We start from the raw sequence: 14,293 nt of genomic DNA, 5'->3' as shown, positions 1-14,293 counted from the left end.
AATTCAGATCCGAAAGCAATAGGGATTGTTTCTTGAATCGGGTCATTTCTCGAGGAAAGGTTTCTCTCGAAAGAATTGAGTGGGAGGATGGCGGAGACTTGATGAGGTTATTGAACCGTCACTTCAACAAGTGTGTAGCAGGGCACAGGAAGTTGTTCCTGTGGCACCTACACCAATTGAAGTGGAAGCTTATGATAGTGATCATGAAGCTTCGGATCAAGTCACTACCGAACCTCGTAGGACGACAAGGACGCGTACTACTTCGGAGTGGTACGGTGATCCTGTCTTGAAGGTCATGTTGCTAGACAACAATGAACCTACGAGCTATGGAGAAGCGATGGTGGGCCCATATTCCGACAAATGGTTAGAAGCCATGAAATCCGAGATAGGATCCATGTATCATAACAAAGCATGGACTTTGCTGGACTTGCCCGATGATCGGCAAGCCATTGAGATAAATGGATCTTTAAGAAGAAGACGGACGTGGACGGTAATGTCACCGTCTATGAAGCTCGACTTGTGGCGAAGAGTTTTTCACAAGTTCAAGGAGTTGACTACGAAGAGGTTTTCTCATCCGTAACGATGCTTAAGTCCGTCAGAATCATGTTAGCATTAGCTGCATTTATGAAATCTGGCAGATGGATGTCAAAACGAGTTTCCTTACCAGTTTTCGGAAGGAAAGGTTGTATGTGATACAATCAGAAAGGTTTTGTCGATCCTAAGGATGCTAAAAGGTATGCTAGCTCCAGTGATCCTTCCATGGACTGGAGTAAGCATCTCGGAGTTGGAATATACACTTTGATAAGATGATCAAAGATTTTAGGTTTATACAAGGTTTATGAGAAACTTGTATTTCCAAAGAAGTGAGTGGGAGCACTATAGAATTTCTGATGAGTATATGTTGTTGACATATTGATGATCAGAAATGATGTAGAATTTTCTGGAAAGCATATAGGGTTATTTGAAAGGTGTTTTTCAATAGAAAACCTGGAATAAGCTGCTTGAACATGGAGCATCAAGATCTATAAGGATAGATCAAAATGCTTAATAATACTTTCAAATGAGCACATACCTTGACATGATCTTGAAGGTGTTCAAGATGGATCAGTCAAAGAAGGAGTTCTTGCCTGAGTTGTAAGGTATGAAGTTAAGACTTAAAGCTCGACCACGGCAGAAGAGAGAGAAAGGACGAAGGTCGTCCCCTATGCTTCAGACATAGGCTCTACAGTATGCTATGCTGAGTACCACACCTGATGTGTGCCTTGCCACATGTCTGGCAAGAGGGTACAAAGGTGATCAAGGAGTGGATCACCAGATAGCGGTCAAAATTATCCTTAGAGGAATAAGGATATGTTTCTCGATTATGGAGGTGATAAAGAGTTTGATATAAAGGGTTATGTCAATGCAAGCTTTAACACCTATCCGAGTGACTCTGAGTAGCAAACCGGATACGTATAGTGGAACAACCATTTGGAATAGTTCCAAGTGGAGCGTGGAAGCAGCATTTACAATATGACATAGAGATTTGCGAAGTACATACGGACCTGAATGTTGCAGACCGTTGACTAAAACCTCTCTCACAAGCAAAACATGATCAAACCCCAGAACTCATTAAGACTTAATCACATAGTGATGTGAACTAGTTTAGACACTAGTAAACTCTTTGGATGTTGGTCACATGGCGATGTGACCTATCAATCTTAATCACATGGCGATGTGAACTAGATTATTGACTCTAGTGCAAGTGGGAGACTGTTGGAAATATGCCCAGAGGCAATAATAAAGTAGTTATTATTAATATATTTCCTTGTTCATGATAATCGTTTATTATTCATGCTATAATTGTATTGATAGGAAACTCAGATACATGTGCGGGTACATAGACAACACCATGTCCCTAGTAAGCCTCTAATTGACTAGCTCGTTGATCAATAGATGGTTACGGTTTCCTGACCATGGACATTGGATGTCGTTGATAATGGGATCACATCATTAGGAGAATGATGTGATGGACAAGACCCAATCCTAAGCCTAGCACAAAGATCGTAGTTCATATGCTAAAGCTTTTCTAATGTCAAGTATCATTTCCTTAGACCATGAGATTGTGCAACTCCCGGAAACCATAGGAATGCTTTGGGTGTACCAAACGTCACAACATAACTGGGTGGCTATAAAGGTGCACTACAGGTATCTCCAAAAGTGTCTGTTGGGTTGGCACGAATCGAGACTGGGATTTGTCACTCCGTGTGACGGAGAGGTATCTCTGGGCCCACTCGGTAGGACATCATCATAAATGTGCACAATGTGATCAAAGAGTTGATCGCGGGATGATGTGTTACGGAACGAGTAAAGAGACTTGCCGGTAACGAGATTGAACAAGGTATCGGTATACCGACGATCGAATCTCGGGCAAGTATAATACCGCTAGACAAAGGGAATTGTATACGGGATTTATTGAGTCCTGACATCGTGGTTCATCCGATGAGATCATCGTGGAACATGTGGGAGCCAACATGGGTATCCAGATTCCGCTGTTGGTTATTGACCGGAGAACGTCTCGGTCATGTCTACATGTCTCCCGAACCCGCAGGGTCTACACACTTAAGGTTCGATGACGCTAGGGTTATAAAGGAAGTTTGTATGTGGTTACCGAATGTTCTCCGGAGTCCCGGATGAGATCCCGGACGTCATGAGGAGTTCCGGAATGGTCCGGAGGTAAAGATTTATATATGGGAAGTCCTGTTTTGGTCACCGAAAAAGTTTCGGGTTTTATCGGTAACGTACCCGGACCACCGGGAGGGTCCCGGGGGTCCACCAAGTGGGGCCACCGCCCCCGGAGGGCTGCATGGGCCAAGTGTGGGAGGGTACCAGCCCCAGGTGGACTGGTGCGCCCCCCCACAAGGGCCCAAGGCGCCTAGGGTTTTGGGAGGGGGCGCCCCACCTTGCTTGGGGGGCAAGTTCCCCCTCTCCACCCCTTGGCCGCCCCCCTAGATGGGATCTAGGGCTGGCCGCCGCCCCCTAGGGGTGGAAACCTAGGTGGGGGCGCAGCCCCCTCTCCCCCTATATATAGTGGAGGCATAGGAGCAGCCCAACACATGAGTTTCTTCTCCTGTTGGCGCAGCCCTACCTCTCTTTCTCCTCATATCTCGCGGTGCTTGGCGAAGCCCTGCTGGACTACCACGCTCCTCCATCACCACCATGCCAATGTGCTACTGCTGGATGGAGTCTTCCTCAACCTCTCCCTCTCACCTTGCTGGATCAAGGCATGGGAGACGTCACCGGGTGTACGTGTGTTGAACGTGGAGGTGCCGTCTGTTCGGCACTAGGATCAACGGTGATTTGGATCACGACGAGTACGACTCCTTCAACCCCGTTCTCTTGAACGCTTCCGCTTAGCGATCTACAAGGGTATGTAGATGCACTCTCCTTGCCCTCATTGCTGGTTTCTCCATAGATAGATCTTGGTGACACGTAGGAAAATTTTGAATTTCTGCTATGTTCCCCAATAGCCTTCACCTTGGGCATCCAGATCTTCCTTAACCACCATGGCTCTCTGGCGAGAGGAAGACCTAGTCGCCTCCATAGGGGGACGGCCACGACCGCGCCTTCTCGCCATTACAAGGGAAGGAAAGAGACCAGACTGGGAGAAGACGGATGCGGGAAGACGTTGTCCCTCTCCCCTTTTTATAGGGAGACGGGGCCGAGCGAGCCTGAAGGCGACCTCCCCAATCAACCAATCCAGCCGCCTGGGGTGCAAGAAGACAGGACCAACCCGCTGCTCCAATCGGCGGTGGCCGCCCCCCCGCCCCGGCATTAAAGCTCGTACCTTTTGTGTCCATCGCCTGCCCTCCCCGAGGCATGGAGGGCATGTGGCGGGCGAGCCAGGATTCGGATGGCAAGTGGAACGGTCATTTCACGCCCCGTGATCATGGGGTGCGGGTGGCATAATGGCCACGACCCGAGTCCACTTAGTAAATGAGCCATGCCCCTGCGGCTTCCTCTATTTATATGAGGAGGACGCGGACCTCCTATTTACTATTAACCGCGGGGTGACGCAAGCATGCTACGGTCACCCCATGCACGACCCCCACGTCACGTATTCGATGCGGGTTATGGGGAAGCGCAACTGGCGATGGAATTACTGCGGTAAAACTCTGCCACGCATGCCCGTGCACCGTTCTGGGCCTGGCCTAACAACGCATCACGCCTATGTGTTGCCTAGGCCCAGGGGCTCCTGTCGGTGTACAAAAGTAGGGGCCCTCTTTGTACCCCTTTACTTGTGCACCGGCAGTCAGAGCCGCACCTGCGGCCATGCTTAGCGGGGCACAGGAAGGAAGCAAAAGTACAAGACTACCAAAGCGGCGCTCAAACCAGGGGCGCAAAAGGTAATGTGGCGAGATGGGCTTCCGCCGGCAAGACCCTTACCGGGGCGGCCTACGCAGCCCCGGCAAGAGCCTTGCCGGGGCAACTTACCCAACGCCAGCAAGGCCACCACCCTTGAGCCTGAGAGTTCCGACACCGTCGACAACATTGGAACCAAAGCTCGGGAGGGGGCCTGCATAGTGGCATGCAGATCTTTGTGAAGACAAAGGGCCTACGAGGCCTAGATAGGAACCAGAAGACAAAACAATAGAGAGGCTCCTTGCCGAGGATGCCCACGAGGCCCTGGCAAGGCTCCTGCCGAAGATACCCACGAGGCCCCGGCAAGACTCTTGCCGAGGATGCTCGCAAGGCCCCAGCAAGACCCTTGCCGGGAATATTAGCCAGACCACAGCAAGGCTTTGCCGCCCCGTCACCGACCCAGCTCAACGACCGACCCACCAACTAGGCAGGTACCCACATGGCAGTACGTGGCTCCTAAGCCAACCAGTCAAGCACCTGCGTGGTGGCATGCAGATCTTCGTGAAGACCCTGCCACCACACCAGCTCAGCAGCCTGCCAGCTTACATGGCGCTGCATGCCTCGTTGGCCTGGACGCATGTCGAAGCAAGGCGAAGCGGCGATAGATGGGACAGGCTTTGTTGTCGTCCCCGATAAAGAAAGAGGACACCTAAGTAGCACATTTAATGCATTTTGTCATGTCATGTCAGGCGATAAGCTTGTACATTGTTGTCACATCCTAGCTAGTCCATGCATTAGTGTGTGCATCATGTTTAACTTTCATTTGAAATTGGAAATGGGGAAGGCAGAACCCCCAGAACCCCTTTTGAATCAAACTAGGGTTTACTAAAATTATTTTCAATGAAATTGAAATGCCCTTCTAAAATGCTCATCACCTTTGCTTTGGTTCAGAGCCTCTGCCAAAAGTGGTGCACAATTTTCTAGGTCATCCTAAGGTCTTTGAATTAAATCATAAGTATTTGAGTTTGGGCATTTAAATTATATAAAATATTTCAAATGCCCAAATATTACCAAACTAAAATGTTCCATGTTGGAAATATTCCAACTAAGGACCAGGTCCAGTTTGGTGAATTTTGAAGCTGTTTAAGTATTTTTAAAAACTCCACAAAGTTGCAGAAAAATAGAAGAAGAAAAACAGGAAGAAAACCTTACCTGGCGCCTACTAACCGGCCCACCTGCCGGCCCAGCCCAGCTGCCGCGCCAGCGAGCTGCTTTGCTCGGCCAGGCAGGCAGGTAGGTGCTCGGCGGCGAGCACCGCATGGGTGCCACGCACCTGGTCGCCGCCTCGCCGCTCCCCTCATCGAGCCGCGACGTGGATCGCTCCCCCTCTCTCCCCCGAACCCCTCGGACATCTCCTCTCCTCCCCAGCTCCTCCCCCTCGCGCTCCCCAGCCATGGCCGACGCCACCGCCGCCGCCCCATCGCCGTAGCCGCGCTCCCCGCCTTCCGTGCTCCGTCTCGCCGTGTCTAGGAGCTCTGCCGCCATCCTCTTCGTCGAGCTAGCCGAGCCCGCGTGCTCGTGTGGCCCGAGTCCACCGCACCGACTTCGCCCGAGTCCGCCGTCGCCGGAGATCCCCTTCAACACCGTCGCCGCATCAGTCCGTCCCCGACCCCGCCGGTTGCCTCCACGAGTGCCCTGTGAGCCTAGCTACCTCCCCTTCCCTTCCTCTCTCGCCCCCGAGCTGTGTAGCAACCGCACGAAGATCACCCGCACGCACCACCGCGGAGCTCGTCGCCGACGTGCTCCCGCCCATCCTCCGGCCACCTCTCGGTGTCCATCGCACTCACCACGTCGCGTAGGGTCTAACCATACACTCCCCGCACCTCACCGCACACCCTAGCCTCGAGTTCACCTCCACCCGAACTCCGGCGGCCGCCTAGGTCGTCGCCGGTGCTGATTCCGGCCACCCCGACCCCAACTAAACACCACCAAGAGCTGCGGTTTGTCCCTAGCTCCACTTAGATGCCTTCCGCGACCCATTTGGTGGCCGGAACGGCCACAATCACTTCCGCCGCCGCGTCGGGCTCGCCGGTGGCTAAACACCGGTGCAGCCGACTTGACTTTGAGCACGGGTGGGCCCTGGTTGACTCTGTTGAGTCAATGACAGGTGGGGCCCAGCCCTGTTAACTAATCCGGTTTAGTTCTAATTAATATTTAGCTAATCTAATTATGCTGACATGCGGGACCCATCAGTCAGGTTTGACCTGGACGTCCCCGTTGACTATGACATCACCCTGACGCATTGCTGACGTAGTAGAACTGAATTTCCTAAACCCTAAACCCTAAACCCTAAACGCCAGTGCGGCCGACTTGACTTTGACCACGGGTGGGCCCTGGTTGACTCTGTTGAGTCAATGACAGGTGGGGCCCAGCCATGTTAACTAATCCGGTTTAGTTCTAATTAATATTTAGCTAATCTAATTATGCTGACATGCGGGACCCATCAGTCAGGTTTGACCTGGACGTCCCCGTTGACTATGACATCACCCTAACGCATTGCTAACGCGGTAAATCAATTACTGGATTTATTCTATTATTGGAAATTCCAGAAATTAGTATAAACTTCTAAAAATCATAGTAATTCAACCGTAACTCCAAATGAAATAATTTATATATGAAAAATGATCAGAAAATCCAATCTATCCATCTGTACCATTTTCATGCATGTTAGAACAACTTATGACTACTGTTAGGACAATTCAATTAAATGGCATGTAATAAATCACATATGGAGTTTGAATTTGAATCTTTGATTCAAACCAACTTCATTTAACTTGTTGCTAGTTGCATTAGCTCAAACCACGGCATATTGCCATGTCACATTCATGCATCATATTGTTGCATTGCATTGATTGTGTTCTCCCTTGTTGCTGGTATTTGTCCCCTCTCAGTAGACGACATTCCGACGATGAGTTTGATGACACCGATGAAGAACTATATTATCTTCAGAAGTGCCAGGCAAGCAAAACCCCCTTGTTCATTCCGATAAAATCCCACTCTCTCGCTCCTGCTCTCTTTTAATGCATTAGGACAACAACGACATATTTGTTACTTGCTGCGGTAGCTGAACCCCTTTATCCTCTGCATGACCTGTCATTGCCACAGTAAATAGATGAAACCCACTAGCATGAGTAGAAGTTATTTGAGCCCTGATGTGCCTACTCATTCATGCTTGTTTGTCATGCCTGCTACTGCTTACAGTTGAGTCAGGTCTGATTCATCGGGATTGAATCGGAGGTGTGTAAACATGTCCTGCTGTGTGTGAGCTAAGTGTGTGAACACGATTTGGTAAAGGTAGCGGTGAGAGGCCATGTAGGAGTACATGGTGGGTTGTCTCATTGCAGTCGTCCTCAGGGACTGAGTTCTGTGTTTGTGATCCATGAACAGCTACTACCACACATTGGGATCCTTAATTGACTCTCTCGACTTATTAATCAACATGATCTCTGTCCAGGAGTTGCAACTAGTTTCTGGTGTTTGTAGGTAGTGTTAGTAGTCTACCAAGTGGCACCCAGTATAGGTGGGCTTGGGACAGACTAGGCACAGTGGCCCGGTGTACCAAGCAGCACCCGGATGGTGGGCTTGGGAACCCTGCACACATCGTTTGGGGCCGTGAGCGACACCCCGGCCGGATCTCCTTGCGGATGGAACCCGAATAGGCGATAAACCTGGACGAGAGACTTGTGTGGTTAGTCAGGTCGTGGCCGTCACCCTCTCTGGGCTTCCGCTTGAAGGTTGCCGAGTACATGTCATGTAAACGGCGGTAAGTGGTGAGAGCGTGTGTGAAGAAGTACACCCCCGCAGGGTTAACATTATCTATTCGAATAGCCGTGTCCGCGGTAAAGGACTTCTGGGTTGCCTGTACAGTTCATAGACAAGTGAAAGTGGATACTCCAAAATACGCAAGATAAGCGTGAGTGCTATGGATGGCGTTCTGTAGGGAGACGGGAGCGGATCTGTAGTGGTGTATTGATATGGTCAATATGTGGACTCGTGTGCGCCACCTCAAAGAGTTACATTGTAGTCGTAGTTCAGGATAGCCACCGAGTCAAAGTTGGCTTGCTGCAGTTAAACTCCACCACCCCCTTTGTTGATAATGATGCATATGTAGTTAGTTCTGATGTAAGTCTTGCTGGGTACATTTGTACTCACGTTTGCCTATTTTACGTTTTTGCAGAGAGACTTCAGTCTCGCTAGTAATTCCGCGTCGACTTCGATGTTTAGCTTGTTACCTCAGCTACGATCTTGTGCCCTCGGTAGGATCTGGTAGATAGTCAGGCTTCTCAGCCTTTTCCATTTGTAGATGTCTGTACTCAGACATGTTAAGCTTCCGCTTGTGCTTTGACATGTATGCTCTGAATGTTGGGTCATGAGACCCATGTTTGTAATATCTCGCTCCTCGGAGCCTATTGAATAAAATACTTGAGTCGTAGAGTCATGTTGTGATGACATGTTGTATTTGCACATATCGAGCATATTGTGTGTATGTTATTGAAATGCTTGGTATGTGTGGGATCTGACGATCTAGTTGTTTATCCTTAGTAGCCTCTCTTACCGGGAAATGTCTCCTAGTGTTTCCACTGAGCCATGGTAGCTTGCTACTGCTCCGGAACACTTAGGCTAGACGGCATGTGCCCTTCTTCGTTCCTGTGTCTGTCCCTTCGGGGAAATGTCACGCGATGAATACCGGAGTCCTGTTAGCCCGCTACAACCCGGTTCACCGAAGTCCTGCTAGCCCAGTGCTACAGCCTGGATCCACTCGCTGATGACCGACACGTTCGATGCTGGGTCATGGATGCCTGTCTCTGTAAGTTAGTGCCACTTTGGGTTCACGACTAGCCATGTCAGCCCGGGTTCTTTGTCATATGGATGCTAGCGGCACTATCATATACGTGAGCCAAAAGGCGCAAACGGTCCCGGGCCAGGTAAGGTGGCACCCGTGGGAATAACGTGCGTGAGGCCGCAAAGTGATATGATGTGTTACATGCTAGATCGGTGTGACTTAGGATCGGGGTCCTGACAGCTTTGGTATCAGAGCTTGATTTCCTGTAGGATTACCAAGCCAAACTGGTCGAAGTTGAGTCTAGAAATTCTTTAATTATATAAGGGAATTGATTGTGGGATGGAACGTAAGGCTCTTTTTACTCCTTATACCTTATGCCCTTCTGATCTGAGTCATCTTATCTTTCCTACGGGGTTAAGGAATTAGGATTTCTCTTCTTCTATCAGGATCACATGTTACTAATCCGTAGACTTATAGTATTGTTGGATCCAAGCCTCAGTTCAGTTTCTACTATCTCCGTGTATTCATGGTTGATCTCAGAACCTTGTTGTTATGATGTTCGAGTGGCTATGCCACCATTTTTGTAGCATGTCTCCAATCTTTTGAGCATTTACAGCCGTTATGCTGTCCGAGTCATCCCAGGTTTCTAAATAGTATGATGCATTTGCAAAATCCTTTCCCTCTGGTTTCGATGTTCTTTTAGGCCAGGTTAACCACACTAAACGGTGAGTTGAGGTACTCTATTGCCTCGACGTATATTTTGGAGCTATTATTATGACCCTAGGTGTCTAGAATATCACCTAGTAACTTAGCCATGTTTTGTGTTCCCAGTGTGATGATTCTGACCGTCATTCTTGAAAGCATCCCATGATGCCATTTAGTTGGTAGGTATTCTAGTCATGGGTCTCCGAACCCGAGATTCATCCTACTTACTTCATGTTGATAGTGTTGCTAGTCCCTCTAGGATATTAGTAACCTTTGCATTAGTCCTCGAGGTCCGTGGTATTTCCTTCTTCCAAATACTATGAACCACTTTATGGCAGAAGTTTGTTGGATCAAAAGATCACAACAGGAATATCCTCGATGAGTTCTCCATTCTATATTGTGGCTCTCCCAGTTCTACCTTTCTACATGGGTTATCCGGAAGAAATATGTTGAACTTCGTTCGACATGCTAAACCATGCATCCACAACTCAGAAAATCGTATGTTCCTTTGAGTTGTCCCTCTTTAGTTGTATTCTGACCTTTGTCTATCAGTTGATAGTCAAGAGTATGCGTGCATTCATTCATCGATGCCTATTACTCTTGTGGTCCGTCAAGCCATCCTATCCCGGAATGACTAGGAGAAACAAACTCCAGTACCTCATCCACATCCAGGATTGGGTCAAAGTAGTTGTGCTCCGCAGAATAGATACTAATCTAGCTTTTGCTCTGCTCCACATTGGAGTATTACCATATTTACATCAAGAATATCATGGGAATTGCAGACCATCCTATGAACTCTTGATACAGTGATACTCTCTCCATCATTATTCATTTCTCGGTTCCCGTGTTGTTGCAACCGGAATGTCGACACATGAATCGTGATGTGTGAAATCAATACTCCTAGCAACCTTGTTGCTTGGTAGTTAAAGGACAATAATTTCATTCTTAGCATGTTGGTTCTTGAATCATCATTCTAAGACTGATCGTGCTACCTAGTCCTTATCTCCAGTGCACTCTCCGATCAATGAGCTAGGATAGTGCCAATCCTTGCTTATTTGATCATATCGTCTTGCCCTGAAAAGCAAGATTGTTCTCGAGTTTAGTAACATATCGGTGGTTCGTGATTTTCCGAATATCTTCTCGGAAGTTGTCACATCCCTAGCTTTACCCTGGCCTTGGACTAGCTTGCTTGCTGCATCATGTTTAAATTCAAATGAAATTTGAACTGAGGAATTTAGAAGCCTCAAAACCCTAATTAAAGGAAGGGCAAGCACCCTTTAAAATTGCATTCTGTGAATCCAAAATGCCCTAAAAATAGTTTTGTGAATTTTGGCAAGAGTTATATATCAAACCAAAATTCTGGAATATTTTTAAGGATATTATTTGGTCTCTGAATTTAAATCAATAATCTATTTGAATTTGGGGATATATTCATAATATATAATGAATATATTTTCAAATGCTTTGAAATGTTTTATGTACTTTTGGAATAGTCCAGAGAGGTAACATAAAATATTTCAGAATGTTTTGGCACTGTATGAAATTATTTTGAATTTGAAAACAGTGGCAAAATAAAATAAAAGGGGAAACAGAACAGAAAAAAATAAAAAGAGAGAGAGAAAGACCCGTACCTGGGCCACTTACCTGTAGCCGGCCCAGCTCCCCCACCTGGCGGCCCAGCCCAACTCCTCCCCCTTGTCATCTTCCTTCCCTCGCACCGAAGCAGCTCGGTGGCGAGCGCCGATGCCGCCTCGGCCACCTCCTGCTTCCACCGAGGCGTTCCCGAGCCTCCCCCTCACGCCACGCACTTCCCCTCGCCCCTGCACTTCCCCTCTCTTCCCCTGGACCCCGTTCCCTCCTCTGCTTTCCTCCCTGCACGCGCCCGAGCGGAGCTCGTCGTCGCCGACGCCGTTCGCCGTAGCCACCGTGCTCCTCACTGCCACCCGAAGTAACCAGGAGATCCGCCTCGACCACCTCTTCCTCCTCACCGAGAAGCGCACCGCGGGAGCCCCTGCAATGTCGCCACCGCTGTCTTCTTCAACCTCGGGACCGCCGGCCATCTTCGTCAAATTCGTCGGCTCCGGTGCCTCCCCGAGCTCCCCGAGGCCACCGTCGCAACCCCTGTGAGCTACTCTTCCATTCCCCCTCCTCCTCGCGCTCGTTCCCGTACCCTAGCCACCTTTTCACTGGAGCCGATTGCTCCTCGCCGCCGGCCATGGCGTGGCCGTGGCCACAGCCACCGCAGCTCGCTCCTGAGCCCACCCGCGTGCTCACCGCAACCATCCCATGAACTCTTGGTATAGTGATACTTCTTGCCATCACTGTTCATTCCTCGGCCCTCGTGTTGATGCAACCGGAATACCGACAAATGAATTGTGATGTGTGAAATCAATACTGCTAGCAACTCTGTTGCTTGGTAGTTAAAGGATAATAATTTCATTCTTAGTATGTTGGTTTTCGAATCATCCTTCTAAGACTGATCGTGCTACCTAGTCCTTATTTCGGTGCACCCTTCGATTGATGAGTTAGGATCTTGTCAAGTCCTCACTCATTTGATCATATCGTCTTGCCCTCAAAAGCAAGATTGTTCTCGAGCTTAGTAACATACCGGTGGTTCGTGACTTTCCAAATATCTTCTTGGAGGTGTTACCGGGTTGTCACCTGACCGCTATGTTGAGTTCGTGATCAAGTTGGTTTCTTGTCAACCACCTTCTCTCCAAGAATCGGTGTTAGATATCCCTGAGCTAGTTGGTTAAGCTAGACAACAACTTGGAGAGTTGGAAGATAAAAGCTTGTCTGACTTAGTTCGTTCCAAAGGGATATTCTTGTGTAGTGTGTGTTGAAGAAAGATGATATCTTCATCGATTGGTCCTTGTGATCAGTTGCTGGACCTATTGTCTTATCAATCCTTTGATTTGAGTGTGGGCTATCGTAAAATCAAATCAGTACCAACGATGCTCGTAATGTTGTCTTATTCGTGGTTGATCCCTCGAGCATACACCATTATATCTTTTGGGTCTGACCAATGCTATCACTTGTTCACTTAACTATGGAATTCCTTTTAAAAGGAAACCCAGATGAATTGTTGTTGTGCCCATTGACAACATCCTTGTCTTCTCCATAATTTTGCTGAACATTAAGCTAGTGTTGGAAACTTTTGAAAGCATTTGTTCATGCTAGCTCATGAAGCATATGTTTGGATGAAGGTAGTGACTTCCTTTAATTCATGTGCATCTGATGCAAGTTGCCGCCGTGGATTCGAGAAAGTCAATGTTGCTTTCTTTGGAATCATTCCAAATCAGTCATGCACACGTGCGAAGAATGTTGTGGTTTGAAGACTTGCAACCTTCAATCTATATGTATCCCTAGCACACCAAGCCACTGATTGATTTGTTCAAGGAGAAGGAGTTCCTTCATAAGAGCTAATCCGGACTTATGAAAGAACTTCGATACCCTCGTTGATGGTTCCCCCTCCTGAACTCGGTAGTGTTTTATTATAAGACTACCACGTGGTCATGCTTGTCTGGGACAACGTGTTCACATGTTTGTAGCAGAACCAGCTCATGTTTTGGAGCTTGCTATCGTAGTTCATCTCCCGAGAATCCCGCAACGTCATCTCGTCGATTTGTGTTGCAAACTTTCATTTTTCTTCCTAAGACTCGATGATCCTGGAATATCCTAACACCAACCAGAGCTGAATCTCAGGCAGATATGATGGTTGGAACATTTCCCTAAGAACTATAATATTGGTCTCTCGATAACCGGTAAGGTGGATGTCGTGGCCAACACACCCATCCGGTAGACCTATTATTATAGTATCTTGTTTGAGGAAGTTGGCCACCCCCCCCCATAGGGATTTCGTAGGATTTACTCCCTAGTTGCCCCTATGGATTTTTGTGTTCCCGAAGTCCGACCTTTTACTTGATGTTTTAGATATCAAACCATATCTATGAATGGGTTATACTAGCACATCAAGGAGAACATTAGAAGCGGAGTGCTAAATGTCTCTCGGTCGATCATCCAGATTTTATTTGCTTGGCCTCGCTAAGGTGAAATCTGAGAAAGTGTTATCCTCCTTCGCATCTGCATCGTCCATCGCTATTTATCATGGTAGTATGTTGTGTTGTCAGCACCCTTGAAGCGGTTGTTGATAAAACCTTGATGATTATGGAAATGCTCAAGTTCTTGAGAGCACGCACAAGCACTACGTGTTATCATCATCTCTAACTGGGATTCCTCTCAGTTTCCTCGGCAAATGCTATGACCTTTTCAAACAGTGAATTCACTCTCTTTTGTTGGGTTCTTCCCCAGTTACCAGAATCATTCCCAGCATTTGCATTTTGTTCCTAGCTTGCACCGCCAATGTGCCATTCTACCATGGGTCTCTTCCATTTCCGGTGATAA

Source organism: Triticum dicoccoides, chromosome 2B (assembly GCF_002162155.2).
Source record: "Triticum dicoccoides isolate Atlit2015 ecotype Zavitan chromosome 2B, WEW_v2.0, whole genome shotgun sequence".
Lineage (NCBI taxonomy): Eukaryota > Viridiplantae > Streptophyta > Magnoliopsida > Poales > Poaceae > Triticum > Triticum dicoccoides.
Note: the sequence above shows the minus strand (reverse complement) of the source record.